Source organism: Schistosoma mansoni, assembly GCF_000237925.1.
Source record: "Schistosoma mansoni, WGS project CABG00000000 data, supercontig 0277, strain Puerto Rico, whole genome shotgun sequence".
Lineage (NCBI taxonomy): Eukaryota > Metazoa > Platyhelminthes > Trematoda > Strigeidida > Schistosomatidae > Schistosoma > Schistosoma mansoni.
In genome coordinates this window covers 82,866-93,689 of record NW_017386138.1, presented here as the reverse complement: position 1 = coordinate 93,689, position 10,824 = coordinate 82,866, and the positions used below count along the sequence as shown (strand labels likewise).

At 41.1% G+C, this 10,824-nt stretch overlaps 1 non-coding gene across 1 annotated transcript; it reads right to left on the bottom strand.

The window, feature by feature from the left end:
* Window positions 1-2,497: 2,497 nt before the first annotated feature.
* Window positions 2,498-2,570, bottom strand: Smp_tRNA_00003_Thr.1. Its single transcript has one exon. It is a non-coding gene (tRNA).
* Window positions 2,571-10,824: the final 8,254 nt, after the last annotated feature.

Genomic DNA, 10,824 nt, shown 5'->3' with positions numbered 1-10,824 from the left:
TGTGATAGTGGGTATTATGTGTGATGTGATAATGTGATGTTAGTGGTTGTGAATAGGTATGTTGATGGTGGGATTCGAACCGGCGCCGTTTAAAGGTGGTTCCCCATCCAACGCCTTAGACCACTCGACCACACGGAAAATGATTGGAACTACACAAAACTTACTCATCAATTTCAACATTCCATTTCACCATCATCATGCAAATACACTCTGCTATTCACGACAACACTACACACTACACAACACATACTACTCACTCACTCACTCAATCATTCACTCACTCACACACTCAAACACACACTCACTCACACACTCAATCACACACTCACTCACACACTCAATATCACACTCACTCACACACTCAATCTCACACTCAATCACACACTCACTCACACACTCAATCTCACACTCAATCACACACTCAATCAATCAACCACACAACCACTCACCACTCATCACCCCGTGTCAATCCATCCACCACTGTCTGCTTCGACAAACTACGCAGTGTAACACGTTCACACGATGAGTCAGTGAGGGAGAGTGTGTTTCATCCTGTCTGTTTGACACTTGTCCACTCAATGTGTCTGCATGCCATCCCACGTGCTGAATCAAGTTCACACTGAGTTAAGCAGCAATCGGCACACATGACAGTAGTAGTTGGATACAGTGAGGAGACGATGTTGTGTGTGAGTGGGACTAGGCAAGTGACTGTGACTGGTCGGTGTTGTGAATGAATTAAATGAAGTGTGGAAGTAACAGGGCACACAGGAGTGAGAATGTGGAGAGTGTGACGTGGTGATTGTGGTTTTGTTTGTGGTTGTAGTACTGTTTTCGCTTTTCCGTTGTATTGTAGTTGTAATTGTAATAGTCGAAGTGTGGTGAACAACAACAAGAACAAGAACAAGAACACGAGTGGGGACAATCCAATGTATTTGAAGTGAAAATTGCATAATGTCTTAGTAAAATTTGAGAGGAAAACAGTAAATACTTAATTTGCAAAATATCAATGAACCTTGACTGTTCCTTTGCGAATGTCAATCAATCGTCTCACAATTCACTGTTCCTTCATTTCAATACCAATCGCTTTCTGTTCACGTTCTTTCCTTCTGGAACTACACGAATTTCTACTGCCACACATTCTATTCCTGACTCGCCATATGTACTACTTATATAGATATAAGTAGTATTATTACAAATATTATTAGTAGTAGTATTCGTTGTTGTTGATGACTGTGATGATGTTGGGCTGTGATTGTGTGATTGTGGTAGTATGTATGTGATAGTGGGTATTATGTGTGATGTGATAATGTGATGTTAGTGGTTGTGAATAGGTATGTTGATGGTGGGATTCGAACCGGCGCCGTTTAAAGGTGGTTCCCCATCCAACGCCTTAGACCACTCGACCACACGGAAAACGATTGGAACTACACAAAACTTACTCATCAATTTCAACATTCCATTTCACCATCATCATGCAAATACACTCTGCTATTCACGACAACACTACACACTACACAACACATATTAACTCACTCACTCAATCATTCACTCACTCACACACTCAATCACACACTCAATCACACACTCAATCACACACTCACTCACACACTCAATCTCACACTCAATCACACACTCAATCAATCAACCACACAACCACTCACCACTCATCACCCCGTGTCAATCCATCCACCACTGTCTGCTTCGACAAACTACGCAGTGTAACACGTTCACACGATGAGTCAGTGAGGGAGAGTGTGTTTCATCCTGTCTGTTTGACACTTGTCCACTCAATGTGTCTGCATGCCATCCCACGTGCTGAATCAAGTTCACACTGAGTTAAGCAGCAATCGGCACACATGACAGTAGTAGTTGGATACAGTGAGGAGACGATGTTGTGTGTGAGTGGGACTAGGCAAGTGACTGTGACTGGTCGGTGTTGTGAATGAATTAAATGAAGTGTGGAAGTAACAGGGCACACAGGAGTGAGAATGTGGAGAGTGTGACGTGGTGATTGTGGTTTTGTTTGTGGTTGTAGTACTGTTTTCGCTTTTCCGTTGTATTGTAGTTGTAATTGTAATAGTCGAAGTGTGGTGAACAACAACAACAACAAGAACAAGAACACGAGTGGGGACAATCCAATGTATTTGAAGTGAAAATTGCATAATGTCTTAGTAAAATTTGAGAGGAAAACAGTAAATACTTAATTTGCAAAATATCAATGAACCTTGACTGTTCCTTTGCGAATGTCAATCAATCGTCTCACAATTCACTGTTCCTTCATTTCAATACCAATCGCTTTCTGTTCACGTTCTTTCCTTCTGGAACTACACGAATTTCTACTGCCACACATTCTATTCCTGACTCGCCATATATACTACTTATATAGATATAAGTAGTATTATTACAAATATTATTAGTAGTAGTATTCGTTGTTGTTGATGACTGTGATGATGTTGGGCTGTGATTGTGTGATTGTGGTAGTATGTATGTGATAGTGGGTATTGTGTGTGATGTGATAATGTGATGTTAGTGGTTGTGAATAGGTATGTTGATGGTGGGATTCGAACCGGCGCCGTTTAAAGGTGGTTCCCCATCCAACGCCTTAGACCACTCGACCACACGGAAAATGATTGGAGCTACACAAAACTTACTCATCAATTTCAACATTCCATTTCACCATCATCATGCAAATACACTCTGCTATTCACGACAACACTACACACTACACAACACATACTACTCACTCACTCACTCAATCATTCACTCACTCACACACTCAATCACACACTCACTCACACACTCAATCACACACTCACTCACACACTCAATCACACACTCACTCACACACTCAATCTCACACTCAATCACACACTCAATCAATCAACCACACAACCACTCACCACTCATCACCCCGTGTCAATCCATCCACCACTGTCTGCTTCGACAAACTACGCAGTGTAACACGTTCACACGATGAGTCAGTGAGGGAGAGTGTGTTTCATCCTGTCTGTTTGACACTTGTCCACTCAATGTGTCTGCATGCCATCCCACGTGCTGAATCAAGTTCACACTGAGTTAAGCAGCAATCGGCACACATGACAGTAGTAGTTGGATACAGTGAGGAGACGATGTTGTGTGTGAGTGGGACTAGGCAAGTGACTGTGACTGGTCGGTGTTGTGAATGAATTAAATGAAGTGTGGAAGTAACAGGGCACACAGGAGTGAGAATGTGGAGAGTGTGACGTGGTGATTGTGGTTTTGTTTGTGGTTGTAGTACTGTTTTCGCTTTTCCGTTGTATTGTAGTTGTAATTGTAATAGTCGAAGTGTGGTGAACAACAACAACAACAAGAACAAGAACACGAGTGGGGACAATCCAATGTATTTGAAGTGAAAATTGCATAATGTCTTAGTAAAATTTGAGAGGAAAACAGTAAATACTTAATTTGCAAAATATCAATGAACCTTGACTGTTCCTTTGCGAATGTCAATCAATCGTCTCACAATTCACTGTTCCTTCATTTCAATACCAATCGCTTTCTGTTCACGTTCTTTCCTTCTGGAACTACACGAATTTCTACTGCCACACATTCTATTCCTGACTCGCCATATATACTACTTATATAGATATAAGTAGTATTATTACAAATATTATTAGTAGTAGTATTCGTTGTTGTTGATGACTGTGATGATGTTGGGCTGTGATTGTGTGATTGTGGTAGTATGTATGTGATAGTGGGTATTGTGTGTGATGTGATAATGTGATGTTAGTGGTTGTGAATAGGTATGTTGATGGTGGGATTCGAACCGGCGCCGTTTAAAGGTGGTTCCCCATCCAACGCCTTAGACCACTCGACCACACGGAAAACGATTGGAACTACACAAAACTTACTCATCAATTTCAACATTCCATTTCACCATCATCATGCAAATACACTCTGCTATTCACGACAACACTACACACTACACAACACATACTACTCACTCAATCACTCACTCACTCACACACTCACTCACACACTCAAACACACACTCACTCACACACTCAATCTCACACTCAATCACACACTCAATCAATCAACCACACAACCACTCACCACTCATCACCCCGTGTCAATCCATCCACCACTGTCTGCTTCGACAAACTACGCAGTGTAACACGTTCACACGATGAGTCAGTGAGGGAGAGTGTGTTTCATCCTGTCTGTTTGACACTTGTCCACTCAATGTGTCTGCATGCCATCCCACGTGCTGAATCAAGTTCACACTGAGTTAAGCAGCAATCGGCACACATGACAGTAGTAGTTGGATACAGTGAGGAGACGATGTTGTGTGTGAGTGGGACTAGGCAAGTGACTGTGACTGGTCGGTGTTGTGAATGAATTAAATGAAGTGTGGAAGTAACAGGGCACACAGGAGTGAGAATGTGGAGAGTGTGACGTGGTGATTGTGGTTTTGTTTGTGGTTGTAGTACTGTTTTCGCTTTTCCGTTGTATTGTAGTTGTAATTGTAATAGTCGAAGTGTGGTGAACAACAACAACAAGAACAACAACAAGAACACGAGTGGGGACAATCCAATGTATTTGAAGTGAAAATTGCATAATGTCTTAGTAAAATTTGAGAGGAAAACAGTAAATACTTAATTTGCAAAATATCAATGAACCTTGACTGTTCCTTTGCGAATGTCAATCAATCGTCTCACAATTCACTGTTCCTTCATTTCAATACCAATCGCTTTCTGTTCACGTTCTTTCCTTCTGGAACTACACGAATTTCTACTGCCACACATTCTATTCCTGACTCGCCATATATACTACTTATATAGATATAAGTAGTATTATTACAAATATTATTAGTAGTAGTATTCGTTGTTGTTGATGACTGTGATGATGTTGGGCTGTGATTGTGTGATTGTGGTAGTATGTATGTGATAGTGGGTATTGTGTGTGATGTGATAATGTGATGTTAGTGGTTGTGAATAGGTATGTTGATGGTGGGATTCGAACCGGCGCCGTTTAAAGGTGGTTCCCCATCCAACGCCTTAGACCACTCGACCACACGGAAAATGATTGGAACTACACAAAACTTACTCATCAATTTCAACATTCCATTTCACCATCATCATGCAAATACACTCTGCTATTCACGACGACACTACACACTACACAACACATACTACTCACTCACTCACTCAATCATTCACTCACTCACACACTCAATCACACACTCACTCACACACTCAATCACACACTCACTCACACACTCAATCTCACACTCAATCACACACTCAATCTCACACTCAATCACACACTCAATCAATCAACCACACAACCACTCACCACTCATCACCCCGTGTCAATCCATCCACCACTGTCTGCTTCGACAAACTACGCAGTGTAACACGTTCACACGATGAGTCAGTGAGGGAGAGTGTGTTTCATCCTGTCTGTTTGACACTTGTCCACTCAATGTGTCTGCATGCCATCCCACGTGCTGAATCAAGTTCACACTGAGTTAAGCAGCAATCGGCACACATGACAGTAGTAGTTGGATACAGTGAGGAGACGATGTTGTGTGTGAGTGGGACTAGGCAAGTGACTGTGACTGGTCGGTGTTGTGAATGAATTAAATGAAGTGTGGAAGTAACAGGGCACACAGGAGTGAGAATGTGGAGAGTGTGACGTGGTGATTGTGGTTTTGTTTGTGGTTGTAGTACTGTTTTCGCTTTTCCGTTGTATTGTAGTTGTAATTGTAATAGTCGAAGTGTGGTGAACAACAACAACAACAACAACAACAAGAACACGAGTGGGGACAATCCAATGTATTTGAAGTGAAAATTGCATAATGTCTTAGTAAAATTTGAGAGGAAAACAGTAAATACTTAATTTGCAAAATATCAATGAACCTTGACTGTTCCTTTGCGAATGTCAATCAATCGTCTCACAATTCACTGTTCCTTCATTTCAATACCAATCGCTTTCTGTTCACGTTCTTTCCTTCTGGAACTACACGAATTTCTACTGCCACACATTCTATTCCTGACTCGCCATATATACTACTTATATAGATATAAGTAGTATTATTACAAATATTATTAGTAGTAGTATTCGTTGTTGTTGATGACTGTGATGATGTTGGGCTGTGATTGTGTGATTGTGGTAGTATGTATGTGATAGTGGGTATTATGTGTGATGTGATAGTGTGATGTTAGTGGTTGTGAATAGGTATGTTGATGGTGGGATTCGAACCGGCGCCGTTTAAAGGTGGTTCCCCATCCAACGCCTTAGACCACTCGACCACACGGAAAATGATTGGAACTACACAAAACTTACTCATCAATTTCAACATTCCATTTCACCATCATCATGCAAATACACTCTGCTATTCACGACAACACTACACACTACACAACACATACTACTCACTCACTCACTCAATCACTCACTCACACACTCAATCACACACTCAATCAATCAACCACACAACCACTCACCACTCATCACCCCGTGTCAATCCATCCACCACTGTCTGCTTCGACAAACTACGCAGTGTAACACGTTCACACGATGAGTCAGTGAGGGAGAGTGTGTTTCATCCTGTCTGTTTGACACTTGTCCACTCAATGTGTCTGCATGCCATCCCACGTGCTGAATCAAGTTCACACTGAGTTAAGCAGCAATCGGCACACATGACAGTAGTAGTTGGATACAGTGAGGAGACGATGTTGTGTGTGAGTGGGACTAGGCAAGTGACTGTGACTGGTCGGTGTTGTGAATGAATTAAATGAAGTGTGGAAGTAACAGGGCACACAGGAGTGAGAATGTGGAGAGTGTGACGTGGTGATTGTGGTTTTGTTTGTGGTTGTAGTACTGTTTTCGCTTTTCCGTTGTATTGTAGTTGTAATTGTAATAGTCGAAGTGTGGTGAACAACAACAACAACAACAAGAACAAGAACACGAGTGGGGACAATCCAATGTATTTGAAGTGAAAATTGCATAATGTCTTAGTAAAATTTGAGAGGAAAACAGTAAATACTTAATTTGCAAAATATCAATGAACCTTGACTGTTCCTTTGCGAATGTCAATCAATCGTCTCACAATTCACTGTTCCTTCATTTCAATACCAATCGCTTTCTGTTCACGTTCTTTCCTTCTGGAACTACACGAATTTCTACTGCCACACATTCTATTCCTGACTCGCCATATATACTACTTATATAGATATAAGTAGTATTATTACAAATATTATTAGTAGTAGTATTCGTTGTTGTTGATGACTGTGATGATGTTGGGCTGTGATTGTGTGATTGTGGTAGTATGTATGTGATAGTGGGTATTATGTGTGATGTGATAGTGTGATGTTAGTGGTTGTGAATAGGTATGTTGATGGTGTGATTCGAACCGGCGCCGTTTAAAGGTGGTTCCCCATCCAACGCCTTAGACCACTCGACCACACGGAAAATGATTGGAACTACACAAAACTTACTCATCAATTTCAACATTCCATTTCACCATCATCATGCAAATACACTCTGCTATTCACGACAACACTACACACTACACAACACATACTACTCACTCACTCACTCAATCACTCACTCACACACTCAATCACACACTCAATCACACACTCAATCAATCAACCACACAACCACTCACCACTCATCACCCCGTGTCAATCCATCCACCACTGTCTGCTTCGACAAACTACGCAGTGTAACACGTTCACACGATGAGTCAGTGAGGGAGAGTGTGTTTCATCCTGTCTGTTTGACACTTGTCCACTCAATGTGTCTGCATGCCATCCCACGTGCTGAATCAAGTTCACACTGAGTTAAGCGATCGGCACACATGACAGTAGTAGTTGGATACAGTGGGGAGACGATGTTGTGTGTGAGTGGGACTAGGCAAGTGACTGTGACTGGTCGGTGTTGTGAATGAATTAAATGAAGTGTGGAAGTAACAGGGCACACAGGAGTGAGAATGTGGAGAGTGTGACGTGGTGATTGTGGTTTTGTTTGTGGTTGTAGTACTGTTTTCGCTTTTCCGTTGTATTGTAGTTGTAATTGTAATAGTCGAAGTGTGGTGAACAACAACAACAACAACAACAAGAACAAGAACACGAGTGGGGACAATCCAATGTATTTGAAGTGAAAATTGCATAATGTCTTAGTAAAATTTGAGAGGAAAACAGTAAATACTTAATTTGCAAAATATCAATGAACCTTGACTGTTCCTTTGCGAATGTCAATCAATCGTCTCACAATTCACTGTTCCTTCATTTCAATACCAAACGCTTTCTGTTCACGTTCTTTCCTTCTGGAACTACACGAATTTCTACTGCCACACATTCTATTCCTGACTCGCCATATATACTACTTATATAGATATAAGTAGTATTATTACAAATATTATTAGTAGTAGTATTCGTTGTTGTTGATGACTGTGATGATGTTGGGCTGTGATTGTGTGATTGTGGTAGTATGTATGTGATAGTGGGTATTGTGTGTGATGTGATAATGTGATGTTAGTGGTTGTGAATAGATATGTTGATGGTGGGATTCGAACCGGCGCCGTTTAAAGGTGGTTCCCCATCCAACGCCTTAGACCACTCGACCACACGGAAAATGATTGGAACTACACAAAACTTACTCATCAATTTCAACATTCCATTTCACCATCATCATGCAAATACACTCTGCTATTCACGACAACACTACACATTACACAACACATATTACTCACTCACTCACTCAATCACTCACTCACACACTCAATCACACACTCAATCACACACTCAATCAATCAACCACACAACCACTCACCACTCATCACCCCGTGTCAATCCATCCACCACTGTCTGCTTCGACAAACTACGCTGTGTAACACGTTCACACGATGAGTCAGTGAGGGAGAGTGTGTTTCATCCTGTCTGTTTGACACTTGTCCACTCAATGTGTCTGCATGCCATCCCACGTGCTGAATCAAGTTCACACTGAGTTAAGCGATCGGCACACATGACAGTAGTAGTTGGATACAGTGAGGAGACGATGTTGTGTGTGAGTGGGACTAGGCGAGTGACTGTGACTGGTCGGTGTTGTGAATGAATTAAATGAAGTGTGGAAGTAACAGGGCACACAGGAGTGAGAATGTGGAGAGTGTGACGTGGTGATTGTGGTTTTGTTTGTGGTTGTAGTACTGTTTTCGCTTTTCCGTTGTATTGTAGTTGTAATTGTAATAGTCGAAGTGTGGTGAACAACAACAACAACAACAAGAACACGAGTGGGGACAATCCAATGTATTTGAAGTGAAAATTGCATAATGTCTTAGTAAAATTTGAGAGGAAAACAGTAAATACTTAATTTGCAAAATATCAATGAACCTTGACTGTTCCTTTGCGAATGTCAATCAATCGTCTCACAATTCACTGTTCCTTCATTTCAATACCAATCGCTTTCTGTTCACGTTCTTTCCTTCTGGAACTACACGAATTTCTACTGCCACACATTCTATTCCTGACTCGCCATATATACTACTTATATAGATATAAGTAGTATTATTACAAATATTATTAGTAGTAGTATTCGTTGTTGTTGATGACTGTGATGATGTTGGGCTGTGATTGTGTGATTGTGGTAGTATGTATGTGATAGTGGGTATTATGTGTGATGTGATAGTGTGATGTTAGTGGTTGTGAATAGGTATGTTGATGGTGTGATTCGAACCGGCGCCGTTTAAAGGTGGTTCCCCATCCAACGCCTTAGACCACTCGACCACACGGAAAATGATTGGAACTACACAAAACTTACTCATCAATTTCAACATTCCATTTCACCATCATCATGCAAATACACTCTGCTATTCACGACAACACTACACACTACACAACACATACTACTCACTCACTCACTCAATCACTCACTCAATCTCACACTCAATCACACACTCAATCAATCAACCACACAACCACTCACCACTCATCACCCCGTGTCAATCCATCCACCACTGTCTGCTTCGACAAACTACGCAGTGTAACACGTTCACACGATGAGTCAGTGAGGGAGAGTGTGTTTCATCCTGTCTGTTTGACACTTGTCCACTCAATGTGTCTGCATGCCATCCCACGTGCTGAATCAAGTTCACACTGAGTTAAGCAATCGGCACACATGACAGTAGTAGTTGGATACAGTGAGGAGACGATGTTGTGTGTGAGTGGGACTAGGCAAGTGACTGTGACTGGTCGGTGTTGTGAATGAATTAAATGAAGTGTGGAAGTAACAGGGCACACAGGAGTGAGAATGTGGAGAGTGTGACGTGGTGATTGTGGTTTTGTTTGTGGTTGTAGTACTGTTTTCGCTTTTCCGTTGTATTGTAGTTGTAATTGTAATAGTCGAAGTGTGGTGAACAACAACAACAACAACAACAACAAGAACACGAGTGGGGACAATCCAATGTATTTGAAGTGAAAATTGCATAATGTCTTAGTAAAATTTGAGAGGAAAACAGTAAATACTTAATTTGCAAAATATCAATGAACCTTGACTGTTCCTTTGCGAATGTCAATCAATCGTCTCACAATTCACTGTTCCTTCATTTAAATACCAATCGCTTCTGTTCATGTTCTTTCCTTCTGGAACTACACGAATTTCTACTGCCACACATTCTATTCCTGACTCGCCATATATACTACTTATATAGATATAAGTAGTATTATTACAAATATTATTAGTAGTAGTATTCGTTGTTGTTGATGACTGTGATGATGTTGGGCTGTGATTGTGTGATTGTGGTAGTATGTATGTGATAGTGGGTATTATGTGTGATGT